This window comes from Carlito syrichta, unplaced genomic scaffold, assembly GCF_000164805.1.
Source record: "Carlito syrichta isolate Samal-C Ts95f unplaced genomic scaffold, Tarsius_syrichta-2.0.1 Scaffold310650, whole genome shotgun sequence".
In the NCBI taxonomy this organism is placed as follows: domain Eukaryota; kingdom Metazoa; phylum Chordata; class Mammalia; order Primates; family Tarsiidae; genus Carlito; species Carlito syrichta.
Window position 1 is genome coordinate 1,221,158 of NW_007254746.1, and position 12,175 is coordinate 1,233,332.

Below are 12,175 nucleotides of genomic sequence, written 5' to 3' on the forward strand. Positions count from 1 at the left end.
GTGTGTGCTCTGAAGAAACTCCTGATGCATCTGGGCAGTCTATTTTGTGCCCAGAGGGTGGTGCTGTTGGGACAGGTTTACTCTCATCACCTTCAAACTACACAGCTATTTACATTGAACTTTTTAATTGTTCGACGCCAAAGGATGTTCCTATAAAATCTCTCTCCAACACTCAGACAAAAAACGAATCTAAATCTTCCTCCTCTACTGGGCTACGCATTGTCACTCGGTGGTTTAGAATCACCCTATTTTCTGGGTTTTGTTTTCAAAAGCACTAACTGTCCCTTTCCTGGGCCCTCCCGCCATCTCCCGTCCTCCCTCCTGCTCCAGCTTCTGTGGAGCTAGAGCGTGGCTCTCCCCCTTGTAAAGTCTGGATGTTTTCTACAGATGACGTACATTTCACTTCATCTTTGTGATCTGACATCGATTTGATATACAGTCACATAAGAAAAAAAAAGATTCCCTTCTGCAGCATCCATTTTCTGGCTAGGTTCTGATATTTGAAACGAAGAAATGTTTAAAAAATTTAAATTCATTCATGTCTATCATTGTCTTCTCACACACAAAAGACTCGAACTGTATTCTTCATATTTTCCACAGAGAAGTATGCCCCCAACCCCTACCCCAACGCCCTATCTGGGGGAGTGGCTCTATAGTTCTTTGCTCATTCAGATGTTCAGCACTGTTGTTGCATCCTCTTGTTCTTTGTCCTCCGTGTTGAACTGAATGTCAGGTCTAGATGCCTCTCTCTTCTCATGCCTGTCACATCTGCCCCTCCTTTCCACTCCGGCTGCTACCCTATTTCTGGAACAAATGACCGCATTTGGATTACAGAAGTGACTGTTTTTTTTATGACAGGAAAAAATCCCTTATTTTAATCAAAACAGCAATCACAAATGTTTAAGCAGTTAAACAGGAAGTTTTTCAGGAAAAGATGTCCTTATCCTCTGGCTTCTCTGCTGTCGTTTTATTCCCCATGGAGAGGGCGGACAATTTTTATCATTTTTACCTTTTTCCAGTTTTATTTGTTCAAGTTGTTCCATTCACATTTATAAATACTATGCATAAACTGCAATTTTCTCATTCACTCGTTTCTGGCTTTTCTCTTGAGTTTCTGCCACGATAGATGGAGCTTCAGCTCATCTACCGGCCACCTTCACCTTCTCTACCTCCCCCAGGGGTCTCAAGTGGCTCTTTTTAGCTCCTCCTATAGTGACCTGCATAACTTTAAATAGTATCATTGCATTTTTACTTATTCCAACAAGGAAGGCTCTCTATGCTTCTCGTGTGAAACTTGGGCTTTCTACTCTCCTCTCCCCTTTTACCTTCCACCACATGTCAACTGTAATTGTGCTTTTACGTTGCTAGGGTTGTTCTTTTTATATTCTCTGATCCCAATTAAGTCTTGTGTGCTTGCTCAGTATATGAATTTGGCAACTGGGAAATATTCTATTATTGGTCAATGTCTAATCCAGCAATGCTCTATGATTTCATTCCTCTTCTTGTGTACTCGCCCCTCCCACCTTTATGACAGCTGCCTTTGTTGTTTTTTAAGTGTTGGTAATACCCAAGCAGTGTGGAAAGTCCATAGCATCTGCCCCATATTCTCTTGGATGCTTTTTTTTCTGGAGCCTTTATCCTTTGACTGGATTGACTTTTCTCTAGGACTGCTTTACAGTCGCCACTTGGGGCCTGTAAATATCAGTATGTGAGGGTGGTTATCCTAGACCAGTTTTGTGGCTATAAAGGAATACCTGAGGCTGGGTAATTTATAAAGAAAAGAGGTTTATTGCCAGGTGCGGTGGCTCAAGCCTGTAATCCCAGCACTTTGGGAGGCCGAGGCGAGAGGATTGCCTGAGCCCAGGGATTCGAGATCAGCCTGGGCAACTTGGTGAGACCTCATCTCTACAATAAATCAAAAAATTAGCCGGGCGTGGTAGCATGTGCCTGTAGTTCCGGCTACATTTAAGGCTAAGGCGGAAGGATCACCTGGGCCCAGCAGGTTGACGCTGGGATGACTGTGAGTATGCCACTGCATTCCAGCCTGGGTGACAGAGTGAGACTCTGGCTCAAAAGAAACAAACAAAACAAAAACAAACAAAAATAATAATAAAGATGACTGAGCCAAAACTAAAAAAAAAAAGAATATACAATTTAAAAAAAAAGGTTTATTTAGCTCTTCTCTAGAGGTTCTGCTGGCTATACAAGATGCGTGGTCCTGGGACCTGCAACTGGTGGGGACCTCTGACTATTTCTACTCCTGGCTTAAGGGAAAAGGGAGCCAGCATGTACCGTGACCACATGGCAAGAAAGCAGGCAAGAGAGAGGGGAAGGAGGGGCCAGGCTCTTTTGGGAACCAACAGAGGGAAAACTCACTACTCCCCAGGAAGATATTAATCTGCTCATGAAGGGTCTATCTCCTTGACCTAAAAAACTGCCCATGAGGCCACCACCTCCAACACTGGGGACCACATTTCAACATGAGATTTGGAGGGGACAACCAAACAAAACCATGGCAGTGGTTTTGCTCTGGGGTGATTTTGCCCACAGTAACTGACCTAGTTCTCCATAGAGACAGCTCACTCAATCTTTTTGTAAAAGGCCTGTCTTCCTTCCTCCCTCCCTTCTTCCCTCCCTCCCTCTTTCCTTTCTTCTATCCTCTTTCTGGCTGAGCATTGGGGTACAGAGTTGGTGGGAGGGATGTTCTGAACTCCGGGGTATTAGTGTGTATATGTTGTTGTTCCATATTCAAGTTGTTAATTCTTCTGTTTTAGGCCATGCGATTCCCCTGTTATCTGGTTTCTGTGAGTCACAGTTCTTCTGAGGTGTGGCAGGACAGACTGTCTTTCCTTCACCCGCAGCCTCTTTACTGTGTTTTTCTGGTTAGGGCTCCATCAGTTGTCACTTATCCCCTAGCTTTCCATTTCCTTGAAATTTGATGACATCTCTCTTGTGCTGACCACATCCCTTCCATTCTCTTTGATGTGAGCTTTCTACTGCCTTTATTCTTATTTTAATGGCATCTAGGGTTTATAATGGTTCAATCTTCCATCTTGTACTGGATGCTCTGAAATGACTTCTTAAGTGCCCTTACTGTTGACAGCTTCTTCTGCTGTTCTGGCAGCCCTGCCTGATTTCTTGGGCTGCTGTCATCCCTAGGCCCTTTTGCTTGTCCAGTGCATCTCCTTTCTTAAGATTCAGTCCCATTTTTATGATCAGAACAATTCAACTTCATGTAAAGAACCATGTTTGTACTTGTCACTGAGGGTGGTCAAAAACTTTCCTTCTGCTCTGTTGGCCAGGTCCTAGTACTCATCTGCGTGTCCTAAATTAGTCCTCCAGTCAGAGCTTCTTGTGCCACGTAGGGCTTAATTTCTGTTTTGCTCCTGTTTCTAGCAACCTTGTCTGTGTCAGTCTCCTCCCTCACCCATTGGCAGCTGTGTGGGTCTGGCACAGAGTAATACATCGCATTCCAATCACCGACTCAGATTCCCTGTTACTTTGCGTTGGCTGCCTCCTTGGGACCTCACAGTCTTCTGGAAATTCACGTGCAAATTACTGCCCAAGCCTCCCCTGAGGTAGCCACCTCATCAGAACACTTCCTTGTCCTCCCAGTTGACCTTCCACCTCCAAACTGTGCTCTGACATAATACGTTTTTTCTTTCATTAGCCCCACGGCCTTCACCCTCTATGAGGAATAATTCTATCTGTTGATCTGTCATCCTTGGCTATGGTCTAAATGTTGGTGTCCTCCAAAATTTGTTAACATCCTAATCCCCAAAGTGATGATATTAGGAAGTGGGACTTTATGGGAGGTGGAGCCTCAAGAATGGAATTCGTGCCCTTATTAATAGGCTCCTAGAAATCTTGTCTGCCCCTTCTACCATGTGGGGACACGATTAGAAGGTGCTATCTGTGAACCACTCGTTAGAAACTGCTGGCACCTTGATCTTGGACATCTTAGCCTACAATACATTTCTGTTGTTTATAAACTACTTAGTTTATGATATTTTGTTATAGCTGTCTAAATGGACTAAGACATCCTCTAATTCTATACATCGTATGATCTATACATTCTCAATGGGGGCAATGCCACTCCTAAAAGGGTGAAAACTACTTCTTGGGGGCTGAAAAAATCTTACTCTTTTTAGGTAGAAAGCACACATGTGTACACACACACACATGCACGCGCGCGTGCGCACACACACACACACACAGAATCCATAAACAGACATACAGTTTATCTGTGGTATTAAAATTTCACAAAGGGTGGTGGCTAGAAAAAAATGTACATAAAGGTATTGGAGTGGGGGCAATAATGAAAAAATATCTGAAAGATACTGCTATAATGTTTGCCAGTTGACTTTCCAGGTACAATTTTTATCACATCTATACTTGCTCGGAAACCTTTAGTAGCTTCCACGGTCAATTGTATAAAGCCCCAATTCCTTGTTCCATAGTTTAAAGCTCTTCACATTTTGTCAATAGCAATCTTTCCAGTCCTAGCTCTTGCTGTTCTGCCTACATAGATCACCCACTCCTGTTAAATTGCTGTTCATACTCTCAGCTGCAGCCTCTGCTTCCCTGCTTTGCTCTTGCTAGATTGTTGCACAGACGCCTTCCCCTCATCTCTTTCTCTATGAAAATCCGTTTTGTTTTCAAGTCCCAGCTAAATCCTAATGCCATATTTAAAACTTTCCCAATCACTTCAGCTACATAAGGTCATTCATATTTCTATGCTTTATTAGTAGATGTTATCTATAATCTGCAGTTGATGAACATTTATCACTTCGTACTTTTAACTATCCTATTTAGATGGATATAATGGAATGTAAGTGCTTGAAGAACATTTCTGAGCCTTATTCTCCCTGCTACCTAGAACAGTCCTTGTGCGGTTGACACTGATACTTTTTGATAATTTATTTAATTATTTCTAATGTTGATGAGCACAAAGCCCAAGCATATATATTGGAAAGAGACATAATAGAAGACATTTTGTTGATGGTATAAAGAAATAGACTCATGCAATTTTTTTTGCAATATATTTCTTTATCTTTCTAAGATAATGAATGCACTTGTCATCAAGCAAAACACAGCATTTTGCAGATATACCCCAAAACTCTACAGAAGTCATAAAGGCATGGTATTCTTATTTCTCCTTTTAGTATTTTTTAAAAACAACAATTATAACAGAATCAGGTAAAATTTTAGAGATCATAAGAGCTTTCAGAAGTTTCAGATAATAGTTGATTCTAAGAATCATTATTATTGTGGAAAGAAGTATTATCTGCTTAAGAGTGACCTTCAGGCTGGGCGCGGTGGCTCAAGCTTGCAGACCCAGTACTTTGGAAGGCTGAGGTGGGAGGACTGCCTGAGCCCACGAGTTCAAGACCAGCCTGGGCAAGTTGGCGAGACCTCATCTCTACAGTAAATCAAAAATTAGCTGGGCATGGTAGCGCATATCTTTAGTTATAGCTACTTGGAAGGCTGAGGCAGAAGGATTGCCTGAGACCAGTGGATTGATGCTGGGGTGACCATGAGTGTGCCACTGCACTTTAGCCTGAACAACAGAGTGAGATTCCAACTAAAAAAAAAAAAAAAAAAAAAAAAAAAAGAGTGACCTTTAGTTGAATGGACGAGCCTCCCCACTGGACCTCCTGAAGACCTTCTCCAGCCTTGTCTTTGGTGCTGGGCTGGGCTGGACTGGTTTACCACATGAAGACTAAACCTGAGTGAGGCAGGAAGAGGGAAAGGAAACTGGGAGAAAAAGAAGGAGGGGGATGTGGAGTCAGTGTCAATAAACTTTTGTAGGATGTTTATATCTGAAAATTTAGAGCAATATAGTTTTCTTATAGCATGGCTATGTTCTGTATTATTTCAAAATATAAAGTTGTGCTTTCCAGTAGATATGGGAAGGGGATGCCTGTCAAAATCTTGTTAGTGTTTAGGGTGTTAAAAGTGTTTATCTTGCCTTGTGGAGTGAAGCTCAGGGGTTTTGGCTGGAGGACCTTAGAGGATGGATGCATCTTAGTTAGGTGGGCTGTAGTGGAAGAGTTGCTGGAAGGAGAAGCCCCAGGGGACAGCTGCGGGGTGTCGCAGGGTTTTCTGGCAACCATTCTGTTAGCATGGGTGCTGCACATGAGACGATAACTGATATCTCTCAGTAGGGTGTGGATTAAGAGCACACTCTTGAGCCAGATGCCCTGAGTTAGAATCCCTTCTCCATCAAATCCTAGTTATAAGATAGAGCAGCTTGCTTGATTTCTCTGACATTTTCTTCATGTATAAAATGAAGATTATATGTCTGCCTTTTATTGAGAGTTATATGAGTCATTGATTGTGGACATACACGTGGACAGAGGAAATACTCAAGTATGGGTATTTTTTTAACTTTAAAGATGTGGGGTACAATTCAAGGTTAGGTATACAAATGTTCATTATGCAGGTACCTCCCCTGGTAGTTTTCCACTACTGCCAATCAAGTATGGGTATTTTAATATCCCCAGTCACCACTGCCATGACTGACATGGAGAAAGCATGTGATAAATATTTGCTGAATTGTTGGGAGCCAGCCTTGGAGGCCCACCTGATTGACAGGGTCCGGGTGGGCCGAAGAGCCCGGGTCGCAGGGCGAGCCCAGGAAGCTGAGGCCCTTCTGTCTTTCACCTTTGTTGTTTGATACCACCGAAGAATTCTGTGCAGTCGTGGAAGAAGAAAATGGCATGTTTATGTGAAATGCTCACAGCTAACCTGGAAATATCATGGTTTATTTTTCCATTTTTCCCACTATGCCACTTGGCCTTTTCTAAACATATGCATCTGGCAAGTGGAGACTTTTACAAGATTTAAGAGTTATTAATGCCACCATGGAGACAATGGGGGCATTACAGCCTGGGCTGCCGTCTCCGGTTGCTATTCCTGCAGACTCTAACATCATAGTTATGGATTTACAAGATTGCTTTTTTACTATACCTTTAAGTTCTGATGATTGTAAGAGATTTGCATTTAGCCTCCCTTCTAGGAATTTTACACAGCCTCATCGAAGGTTTCAGTGGAAAGTCCTGCCACAAGGAATGAAAAATAGCCCCACATTGGGCGCCACTTACGGGGCCCGCCCCGCAAGGGTTGTGGGAAGTGTCCTGAAGGAGAGACGGATAGGCGAATGATGATCCTATACCAGACACCTGCTTCTTGAACAGATGACAATTTAATGCTAGTTAACACAGAGCTTTTATACCATTTTTGAAGGGGCAAGACAAAGAAAACTCTTTCACATTCATATCTTTTAAAAGTTACCAGCTAGTGGTCTTAGTAGCAAACAAGATTCCCATAGGCATCAGTAGCAAACAAACCAAAATTCTCATAGGCATTTAGACAACGTCTTATTCATAAAGCCAACAATGATGCTTTCAGTCCAATGTCCCAAATTACAGTTCTTGAAATGTTTCAAGAAAGTTTCTTTAAGTGTATATTTCTTTATGTGTCAGGAATATTCTCATCTTAGGCTCTTATGTTCTTCAGAGTCCTTGTTATTTTTCTCTTATCTTGCAGTGCTTGTTTCCAAAGAGAACTCAAAAGAAACTTTTAGTAATGTTTCCCAGGCCCCTCAAGGTTGCTTTTTGTTTTAGCTGATCTTGTCATAAAAGAGTCTGATTATTATAATATGAGTTTAGTGAAAACCTACTCTATAAATGTTAACTTAGAGTTTTAACTATAGTATTAAGTAAAAATCTTAACATAATCTTTGTCCTAAGTTAGTGAAAACAGTGTTATAAATCACCTACAAACTCCTAGGTAAGTGTTAGAACTTATAATGAATTCATAATGAACTACTATAAACTTGTGCTTCTAGAAAACCTTATGTCTAAACACTAAACTACATAATCCTAAATCAAATAAGGAGTGGATATACTTATATCATTTATCACTTAAGCAATATCTAGTAACTTATAACCAAGTGAAAGAAAGTATTCTTGATATGCTTCAGCGTTTAACCATTGCATATGTTTAGAAAAGGCCAAGTGGGAAAAATGGAAAAATAAACCATGATATTTCCAGGTTAGCTGTGAGTACTTCACATAAACATGCCATTTTCTTCTTCTACGACTGCACAGAATTCTTCGGCGGTATCAAACAGCAAAGGTGAAAGACAGAAGGGCCTCAGCTTCCTGGGCTTGCCCTGCGGCCCGCGGTCTTCGGCCCACCCAGACCCTGTCAATCAGGTGGGCCTCCAAGTCTGGCTACCAACACTGAATAGTAAATGTGGTGCTGCCTGTGAGAGTAATGAATCTGACCACCCTTGAGTAGTTAGCCAATTGAATGATGATGAAATATCCTGATTCCAGTGGCTCTTCATTAAAATATACTCTAAAATGGCTGGTTTTAATTTACCAAAGGCTCTTTCTAGGCTCTATATTTATATATATGTGAAAAGGAGGCTATTACTACTTCCTTGATTTTCGTTGCTGTTGATGCTGCTGCTGAAGACTCACCAGAAAAGAATACAAATCTCATTTCCAGAACGAAAAGCTTGGCATTTGTGTCCCTCCGGGTTTGAGCTGTGAGAAGTGTCCCTGCTTCATGAACTTTAGGTAGTGAGGATGGAAGTGGGGCGAGGAGCTTAGGTAGGATTAACCCTGAGAGGCTAGAGAGGCTCTGGGTGAGACAGAAATGTGGGGCCACAAGTGGAGGAAGGAGAGGACAGAGGAACACTTTTCGAGGGATTGGCTTGTATTCTACTCCAGGTTTTCGAAAGGTGCCATGGAAGGTGGCAAGGTCTTTGATGGGGCTGCTGACAGAAGACAGAGGGTTGGGAATGTTGTGAGGCTGTCCCTTCAAACAAACTACCCAGACTTGTGTCTTTTAGGAGGACAAGGATGAACTGATTACCACAGAAGTCCTTAAAACATTTTTTGTTTCAGATGATGTAAGCCTCATCAGTTTCTTGTGTGATGACAAGGGAGGGGGAGTGGCTCACAAGACATGAGGGAGTCTGGGGAAGTTTTTATTGGTAGAGAAGATGAACAATTTAGATTTAGATTTAGTATGATTTTTAAAAACAGAATAATGTGCAATTTCTGTATTTTAATGTCTTGGGGCAAATTCGAAGCAACTGTAGTATACAATTCAGTTGATAATTAGCTGAAACAGGACATAAAAGGAAGATTTTTAAAAAGTCTATTTTTGATGACAGACATTGCTCTGTAAATTCATAGGTGTTTATTCACGGATTATTTTCTCCTTAAGGACTAGGTTGCTACAATTGTGTGTTATTATTAAGGCACACAGGTAACCTAGAACATGCTGCAGTGATTTGAACAACCTGCTGTAGTGATTTGTTGTTGAAGTGGCAGCTCCAGAATATTCTCTATTAGCTACTGTCTCCCATCACCTGCTGCATCAAGGCTCTGTCACATCCCAGGGCATCCCTCACGGGATCTGGAAGTAGGGTTCAGGTCGGAGACAATTAAGAGAGGACCTCTCTGTCTTGCCCTTCTATGGCCCCACCTCACCTTCCTCCACTTAAAACATGGTCTTTGCATTTAAAATACACAATTGTTATCAAATTAACTTAATATAAACAAGGACTAACTTCTAATTTCTATATTTGTAAGAGAGGCATGATTTAGTGAAGAGAAGATGTAGGTGCACAGGTGTGTGTGTCCAAAACAGAGCCTGGCCCATAGCAGGCCCTTAGTGATTGCATACTGAATGGATGAACTCTAATGCCTGTGTATATCTAGCCTGTGTGTGTAAACACTCACAGGAAACAGCATGAGGCAGTGCGATGATGTGGCCTTTGCCATCAGAGGGACTCAGATTTCAATTATGATTCTAGCACTTACTCTTCAATCTTGGGCAAATCACTATGGTATTACTAAGAACTGCTGCATAAAATTACCATAAGGATTAAATAAGAAGACATGAGTAACACAATTAACAAAGTGCCTAGAATACAGTATTAATAAATGCCTCGTAATAGGAAGGGTAAATAATTCTAGCTGCTGTAACATGTAAATCTAGAATTCTCAGACACTTAATCTTGTAAAATCGATTACTCATTTCAATGTGAGTATTTCTGGATGGGAGGCATGTGGTCATTTAGGAACTAAGCCTCCCTCCTTCAAGCTCTGTACGTCTTTGGAGCTTTTTCCATTTAGCTGGTGAATGGGGAAAGAGGAAGCAGGGTGAGATGTGGGAAGAGTTACTGGCGTCCATCACTTTTCCCCATCTTTGTTGGCTGGAACTCTGTTTTGGACACAGCTGTAGGAGAGACTAGGTAATGTCAATTCCTTGCGTGCTCAGACAAAAGATGTGTTTGGTGAACATTGGGTTGTCTGTGCTTCAGTTTTATTTCCCTTTCCTTTCCATTTTCTCTCTTAAAATCCAGGGGTATTTTTATTTATTATTAAATGTAATACTCTTTCTTTTCTAGGATCTAATTTATATTGATATTTCTTGCACATAATAAATTTGTGCAAGAAACTTTGACCAAGTAGTGGTCAAAGATTGCATCAAATCCCTTAAAGATGAGAGAGAGGTGAGGTGCGGGAGGGAGGAGGGGTGGGGAGGGGAGGGAGGGACGGGGGTAGGGAGAGAGAGAGGGAGAGAGAGAACTTTTTAATGTTGATAAGGATGAGATGAAATAGGCACTTCCATTTGTTCCTGATGAAAGAATAAATTATCATCACCCCCTTCTGCAGAAAAATTTAATTTAAGATATTTCTACTGCTTGACATGGTAATTCTATTTTTTGGAAATGACCTAAGGAAATGCTTTGAAATACAGATAAAACCCTTGTGTATAAAAATGCCTACTGTGACATTATTTAGAGCAGAAAATAATTGGAAACAAAGTAAATGAAAAGCTTTGGGGAATGGTTACGTAAATTCCAGTACTCATATATAATGAAATGTTATGCAACGATTAGATAAAATACTTAGGAATACGTTTTTTTTAAAAAAAAATGTTTAATAGAAAAAGAAGAGAGAAAAGACAGGGTAACATGCCAGAGCTGGCATGGGTGAAAGAAACTGCCTAGAAATAGTTTTTAATAATGTGAAAAACACTTATGCTAAAATGTTAAATGAGGAAAGTGGAACGTAAAATGTTAGAGACAGTATCATTCTACCATGGAAAGAAAATATCTGATAAAAATACTGGACATAACCCATATGTCTATCTGGAGTTGGATGGACAAATTAAATTATTACATAGTATACAGTGGAATATTATACAACAATAAAAATAAATAAACTCTAGTTATATCAAATAATGTGGCTTAATCTTGCATACATATCATTGAGTGGAAGAATCGAGATGTAAAACAAATCTATAGTGTGTTATTTAATTTATATAAAGCTTAAGAAAAAGACAAAATTAAAATCACATTTTTTGAGACGGGGCAAGATGGTGATGGCATAGGTGAACTGGTGAGATTCTCTGAATGTGAGTTCCCAAAAAGGCTATTACTTCTCTACCCCCATCCCCCAGCCCACCACCAACCATGCTGGGGTCAGGCCCGGGAACTTCAGTCCCACGCAAGGCCAGATATTGCGCCCCCCCCACTGCTGCCGTTCTACTCATGTGTGGAAGTCTCCGGTCCCAGCCCCCTCCAGATCCCTCCCCAGCTGCATTGTCTCCAGCCTGGGCACCCGGCACCAAGCCGCCGGTCACACAGGGAGGCTCTGGGCGCCTGCCCCTCAGAAACACTGGTCCCATTCCTGGCTGAAGTACTCTGTAGGGTCCCAGCGCCACTCTCGCTGCTTATAGCCTGCCCTTTGGAACTTTGGAGCTCTGGAACTCCGGGTCCGCCCTGGCTGAGGCACTCAGCATGAGTCCCCAAGCTGGAGGACCCAGACAAGTGGAGAAAAACAGATCTGCTTAAACTGCCTCGCCATTCTCCAGGCAGAGACTTCCATTGCCCCACCCACCTAGCAACAAACTTTACCTCATTTCCTAAGGTCAGATATTGCAGTGTGTGGGGAAGTGTTGGATCCCTGCTCCCTCCGGCTCTCTCCCCGGCTGCATTGTCTCCAGCCCGGCACCTGGAACTGCCGGTCACACAGGGAGGCTCTGGGCGCCCGCCCCTCAGAGACACCAGTCCCATTCCTGGCTGAAGTACCCTGTGGGGGGCCCAGAGCCACTCTCACTGCCCACTGCCTGCCCTTTGGAG